This window comes from Saccoglossus kowalevskii, chromosome 17 (genome assembly GCF_978046115.1).
Source record: "Saccoglossus kowalevskii chromosome 17, keSacKowa6.1, whole genome shotgun sequence".
Classification (NCBI taxonomy): Eukaryota; Metazoa; Hemichordata; class Enteropneusta; family Harrimaniidae; genus Saccoglossus; species Saccoglossus kowalevskii.
Window position 1 is genome coordinate 10406553 of NC_140657.1, and position 7750 is coordinate 10414302.

Sequence of the window (7750 nt, forward strand, 5' to 3'; positions counted from 1 at the left end):
TTTTTGTATTGAAGAGTACCATTGTAAATTGGATTTCTTTTGTTCAAGGTATGCTTGTTTTGTGATTATTGTCTGGTAATTTACTGATACGAGTCCAGTATTTTATTAAATTGATCTGAATATCTACTAAGAGTGGGAATTCTCCTACTTCGGCTCTGCATGCAATGTTTGCCACAAATTTGTTCAGTCCTAGTAGTTGTTTGTAAAAATTCAATTGTGTTTTTTCTGTTATTGTTTTGTCCCATTTGTTGTAATCTTGAATTTCATGGCCCCAGATTTCAGACCCGTACAATAATATTGGTTGAATACACCTTTTAAAAAGATGGATGAAAGTTCTACAATTTGTTTCTGGTGGTAGGAACTGTTTCAATGCATACATTGCTCTGGCTGCTTTATCTGCTAAATTTTGTTTGGCTTCAGTGTAGCAGCCATTTGACTTTAAATTTATACCCAGGTAGTTGTACATATCTATACAGGTAATATTTTGTTCATTATAATAGAATTTTTCTGTCTTTTTCAGTGTTCCTCGTCTGAAAATAACAACTTTTGTTTTTGTCAGATTTACCTGAAGTTTCCATTTATGACAATAAACTTCTAAACTATTTAGTGCATTTTGTAGACCGTTTTTTGTTTCAGATATTAACACTAGATCATCTGCATAGAGTAGGGAACTAATTTTACAGTTATTCAATGTAACCGGATCTAATGATTCATCTTCTAGTGATTTATTTAAGTCATTAACAAACAAATTAAAAAGCATTGGGCTAATGACACAACCCTGCCTAACACCCTTGGTCGTTTCAAATATGGGTGTAATTTTATTTTTGAAACGAATGCATGATTTTGTATTTAGATACATATTTTTAATGATGTTATACATTTTACCATTTATACCATTATTAAGTAATTTATAGAAAAGCCCTTGTCTCCAGATTTTATCGAATGCTTTTCGAAAGTCTATGAAACACGAGTACAATTTTCCCTTTGATTTCAAGTATTTGTTGACAATAGTTTTCAATACAAATATCTGATCTGTAGTACGATATCCCTTACGGAATCCTGCCTGGTTATTGTTTATAATGTTATTATCTTCGGTATATTGACTAATTCTAGTGTTAATTATACTACAAAAGGTTTTACCTACACAACTAGAAACAGCTATTCCTCTATAATTTTCTGGGTCAGTTTTGTCTCCTTTTTGAAGATATGAGAGAATACTAATGTTCCAAAGATCTGGATAAATACCTGAGTCCAGGATTATATTAAATAATTTATGTAGTGGCTGAATTAGGAAGTCTGAACTGTATTTAAGTAATTCTGGGCAATAACCATCATATCCTGATGATTTTTTACTTTTTAGTTTTTTAATGGCTAGCCTAATTTCTTTTTCAGTATGTTGATTGTAGATTTTAGAAGTGAATTACTTTCCATACTTTATTTAATACATACATGAACAAGAAGTGTTAGTCATATTTATTATAACAATAATAAACGAACCACAAAGTCATATCGAATGTATGAAACAAGTAGATCATGCATACCTTCTAAAACAAATATGGTGTTATGAGAATGCATGTAATTTTAAAGTCTTTGAAATAATTTTGTGACTGGGCAAAATAACTTGTTTCAACCGGGGGGGGGGGGGGAAACATTGTGATTAGTTTCCACTAATCAGTACAATGGCATGACGCCCTGGATGCAGACACCATGAGCATAACGCATAATGAAGCAACTTCGCACCACATGCCAATAAACAAATACAAAAACGCATGTTAAAATACGCAAATAAATGTTAAATAATGCATGACACGTACATCCACCTAAAGCAACCTCTCTAATGGAAGGTACACGTACGCAGTAGATGCACATGTGTACGCAAGAAAACCTAGCTAAATGTGGCTTATTGCGTATACAGAGTTATACAATAAATTAGGTCTATACACGACAGGTACTTAAAAACCAAATTAAATAAGATTCCCAGCCGTGTACTGTTCTTGAAAGTACGCGAGAAACACTTGATACATAAATTCTGGTGGGAATTTAACACTGCATCACGTTCTCGCATAAAATTGTGGTAAGGACATTTAAATATCTCATCTGCGCATCACTTATGACTGTCTATTGGGAAGCCCTAGAAAACATTGCAGTTTAAATGAAATGCACTTTTTGTCAGGCGCCACAAGATTTTTGTTTCTTCTAGAATTTCAAATGACTGCATGGTATCTCAACACACTTATCTTCGCAATGAAAAAAAACGACATGAAACAAACTTAAAGCCTTCAATGAATGTATCTCTCGTGTACAACCTAATTTAAACCAATCCATGAGGTTCGTAAATTGATGATGCATGAAACTACACTTCGAACGAACATGTACAAGAATGACGAGATGACACTTGAGAAGGGTCGTGTGAAACTGGAGGCATGAGGATACGTATTTGAAATGCAAATTAATTTTGCTACGTACCTTTTGCGTATCTATCGGTTACTAATTTGCATATCCCGACATTTCTGTTGGGGCACCTTCCGCGTAAAGGTCCTAGAATATGTCTGGTGTCTGAAGTCATGTATGGGCAAATGTAATTTTAGCAAGTACAACAGGTAAACATAACCACTATGCAATAATTGTCGGGAATATTAGTGTGTTCCCAGCATTGTTTTATCCCATTGAAAATAAATCTAGTCTTCTACAGGGTGTTTGGCTTTTCAGAGAGCATTAAATTATCAGTACAGACATATAATACTAGACATTTGTATGTGTTCCTCTTTAGTGATTTGAGTATTAAGACAGTTTTTCTGAAAATTTAAATTTTCGCACTGGTGTTTGTGAGTTACAATTACTTGTATTATTTGTTTGACTTTGCGGTAAATAATATAATTTTCCTGGGTACCTGTCCTGTATATCTGCCTAGAAGTTGAGTTTCTCGAGTACTTTCTGGTATAATACGCGGCCAGTTGCGTATAGATTTTCTTTTCTTTGGTTCTCGAGTACCTGTCACGTATATACCGAATTTCTTGAGTATACTTTGCGTATACGCGCGAGAACCATATTTATAGCTGGGTTTTTAGTCCCCCTTCAGGCGAAGCTACTAGAATTACTTTCTTTCTCATTTTCAAGTTCTCACATTTTCGCAGGGACTGTGTAAATGTCAATGAAACTTGGCAAGCTGATGAACAGATCTGAAAATCCTAAGTGGGTCCTTTTCATGATTTTCATCCAAAATTACCTCTCTACTACACTGACAGAGCAACTGAGCATGCTCAGAATAAATAATTAGATTAGATTGAAATGCTATTGTTTTTAGTGATGTCATGACCTCGTCATGACCTTGATCTGAATCGGTGACAGACGGGTCGTACCATTACCAATCTCAGTGGAAAATGTTGAGGGTGTCAGGGCTACATTTTGATGGGAATTATAGTGGTGATAATGAAACAAACCCGGTTCTTGGTAATATACAAAGGCCTGAAGAAGTCAAGTTATTATTAAAGATACATCAATGTTTATTCAGATTTATTAATGCAATTTCTTGAGTATGTATACTTGTGTACTCTGAGATATTGGTCGGGGGTCAATGAAAGTTTTCAGTTATCAGATTAAGTTGCACCCACATGGAGTACATATTAATTCAATTGTTTGCAGATGTTCCATGTATTATTTTATAATTAAATAACAGGGACTGATATTTATGTCTTGTCTCGTGTACTGTTGCAGAGTACAAAATACCTATCGGACATCTATTGTATACCTATCAAGTACAGGGACTTTCCATGAAGGATCTTGCTTAGTTTCCTCTGCAGTTTTATTAACATGTCCACGATATTCTTCAAAAACTAAGAGGGTACAAAATTAATCGCTAATATTATTGATGTCAGCTCCTGAATTGTCAATTTATTGCAATTAATCTACTGGTCAAAAATACTATCGAAAATACTTAAATTTGTTGCATTTATTTCCAATGACGCCAATTCAAGCATTTTCAACGACCACTCTGTACTGCTGCGTTCCCACACCAGCCAACAAAATAAATTTGATTTAATTCTCCGAAACAAAATCTAAATTTGAAATAATAATGTCACATCTACACAAGCATACTTGTAATTGACAAGTAGCCTTTCATTTGGCTAAGTACTGAGGCGAATTCCAGGTTACCATATGGTTTGTAGCTCAACGTACAAGCATATTCACCTTTTTCGATTTACCTCGAAATGATGTGCTATAAAGTCTTGTATCCTGCTCTAATAGCGCCAGATATATTGTGCAGTGGTGACACACATTTGGTCGTTCGCACTCGACAGAAAACATGACTCGTATGGGTGGACCTTCAAACCGTTAACGACTCCAGTTTCATGTCTCCTCAGATACAAATCAATCGATGAATTGACCAGTAACAAAATAATTTAAAAAATCGCGTCGCCTAAATGGGAACTAAAACATGTTAAATAAGTGTCTCTATGAATATAAATTTGATAAACTGAATTTCAAATTAAAAGATAGATTAGCAGCAGATGGAGGCTAATTCCAGAGAATGTTAGCTTTACGGCCACACATTCGATATGAATTGGTGAAACAACAACGCGGCTGTCAGATCCCGCGGAAGGGGTACTTGACTGCCTATATGGTATAGGTGTGCAGCCTGCACTGCAAAACCCAGAGCCCATTTTAGTACAAACATGTATATATACCTCATCTTAGACCAAAGTACGATCTTGGCATATTAAAAGTAGACCTAAGTTATCTTAATAAATGCATATACTTTGTGAATTTCATAAAATATGGAGATGAATACAGGTGTCGTGTATATCACAATTGAAAACAGGATACGGAACTTAACAAGCCTGGTAGTGTATACACACTCTGCAGTTAGGGAATAAAGTGACAGCGAGACGATATACTCGTACTTCAGCTATGGATAGTATTTATTCTGGAGAACATAACATGTATCATGGAGAGTTTGGTAACAACTGGTAATTAAAAGGAATCGCAGTATTTATAGACCGTCAATAATTCACACCGTGTAAACAAATTGTGGCGTTATATATATATATAATTATACTAACGTAATAGAAAACACTCATAAGTGGCCTTGATCATTACAATGGTTTAAAGCAGTCAAGGTTGTGCTAGTTTTTCATAGCTTGCAATATCAAAACAGAAACACATTGGACTAACACTAAAAGAATATATGTATATATGCTGAAAGAATACGAGTAAATACGAATCAATAACTGTGACTAAATGTTCCCGATATACTCCCGGGGCCGAAAGACAATTCCTGGCAATTATCGATAGGAAAACAATATTATTGATTCTTGAACGAAAAATACATGAATATACGGTAATAAAAAGGAAGAATACCTGTAAAAAACAAATAATGATAAAGGAGTCCGCGAGTACATATACACACAGGTTGAGTTGTCAGACTTGTAAAATAAATGTATTTGATTAATCAAAGAAGTTCTTTCTTGGCTAATTTCCTAATCCATTTCGTGGCCTGAACAGCGGCCATGCCTTGAGGACGTTGAGATATGAGTGGTGAATTTTCAGCATTTGATTGTGTCATCTATTGTTTCCATCAAAACGATTGGCGAGGATGTCGGGGAAAATCGGGACTCCTTCAGGCAGTGATGTATTAGCTGAATTCACTTCACTCGTCTCCAATGGGTATAGTTTGGTGATTGGGTGGTTTGAAATTTTCTGACGCTTGCCCAATGTTGATTTTGTAGAATGTCTCGGGTCATATTTACGTCGAGTTCTCGTATGGAAAGCAGAGATTTGCTTTTGTTCGGCTGGAAGGGGTTGGGCCTCATTATAAAATGCAGCAACTGTGGACTGAAGGTGGTCGGGATTGTACATAGATTGTTCACCTCCGACTGACAAGACTTGTTTTCATTTGAAACGGCTTCGCTTAGTGTAGGTAATGTCCACGCTCCTTTTCCGTGAGCCCTCGCGAGTTGTCGTTGGAAATTGAGCAATAGAGAATCATTGGAATAAGCAATAGTCCATATTGAGATTTATCTTCTCAAACTACTTTCAGGCCTGTATAGTTGCCTCGAGTCCGTCATGAAAATGTCGCAGACTTGAGGAAGTATTGTCCGGTCGTGATTGTTCCCATAACGAGTTGTTTCTGACCATATCTTTCATTGAGTAGATCGAACGCAACTTTGTAATTTCCCTCGGTTGTAGGCAGTCCTTCAATTAGTCGCCTCGCTTCACCACCAACGTAACTACGAAGGTGAACAAACTTCTGAATATCCGTCAGTTGTGGGTCGTTGAGAATCACAGATTCGAAATTATCCTTGAATTGAATCCACAATAAGGGGTCGCCATAGAAAATGGGTATTTCCAACTTCGGTAACTGGACAGACTTGTATCGTATTATCGGTTGTTGAGGTCCCGGTTGAGGTGCTTCGAGGTCTTGGATTTGTTGTCGTTCTGTTGCAATTCTCAGCCGACCCGAAGAGCTGTTTTCTTCGATGAACATGCGTATGTGGGTGCACCGTCTTGAAATGGCGGTTTCGTTATCCATTGTGTCAGTGAAGTCAAGATGATCCGCATCAACCACATCGATCACTGCTTGTTTTGTTAAGATAAATGTTTCCAGATGTCGGTCGATGTCTGGTTGACTAACGGCGATTTCTCTGTAAGCGGTCTCCTTGTCGAGTTGGTCGTTGCATTGTTGAACCATAGTTTCGACTGTATCAAGCACCCCTGTGAGAATTGTCCTATCTTTTCTTCAGTGTAGTTAAATTCGGCATGATGACTCGTTAGATCCTGGTCTCGACACCAAATTGTCGTGTATATCACAATTGAAAACGGGATACGAAACTCAACGAGCCTGGTAGTGTATACACACTACGCAGTTACGGGATAAAGTGACAGCGAGACGATATACTAGTACTTCAGCTATGGATAGTATTTATTCCGGAGAACATAACATGTATCATCGAGAGTTTGGTAACAACTGGTAGTTACAAAGGAATCACAGTATTTATAGACCGTCAAGGATTCACACCGTGTAAACAAATTTTGGCGCTATTTATATAATGAATGTTTTCTATTACGCTAGTAGAAGTGGCCTTGATAGCTTGCAATATCAAAACCGAAACACATTACACATTGGACTAACACTATATATGCGGAAAGAATACGAGTACATGTTTCCGATAACAGGCAAGTCCCCTGGCGGAGTGAAAAGTGAGTTCTGAAATATATTATTGGTTTAAACACATGTCAGTCATCTGTTTATTATGCTTAACATCATATATTATGTACGAGTTTGCTCTGAATATTACACGTAACATCACGAGTGTATTCCCAGGGGTGTGATTTTCCTGTAGGTGTACTATATGAAACTATATGATATGAAATACAGTTGTGTCGCTTTTTGTAATTACAACATTATTTACTCGTCTACTTTACTAAATTACGTGTTGACGAACCAGGGGTACACTAATTATATATCTTAGTGCATTGTACTTCAATAACATTTTAGCAGGCAATACGTGAGAACAGTTAAATATTTTGTGAATTTAAATGGCATGCCTAAAGTACATCTGAATTGCTCTGCGAAAATTGAATCATGCCAAATCATAATTGTCATTGATAATGGTAGTTCCGTTCCTTACAGCTAATAATGTAAATTATACATGTTGATATACTGCATTGTAAATATTTGTTCACGAAATTTAAACAGAACATTAAAATATGCCTTTATAGTTTGCATTGTCAAAAATTGAAATACTTCGAT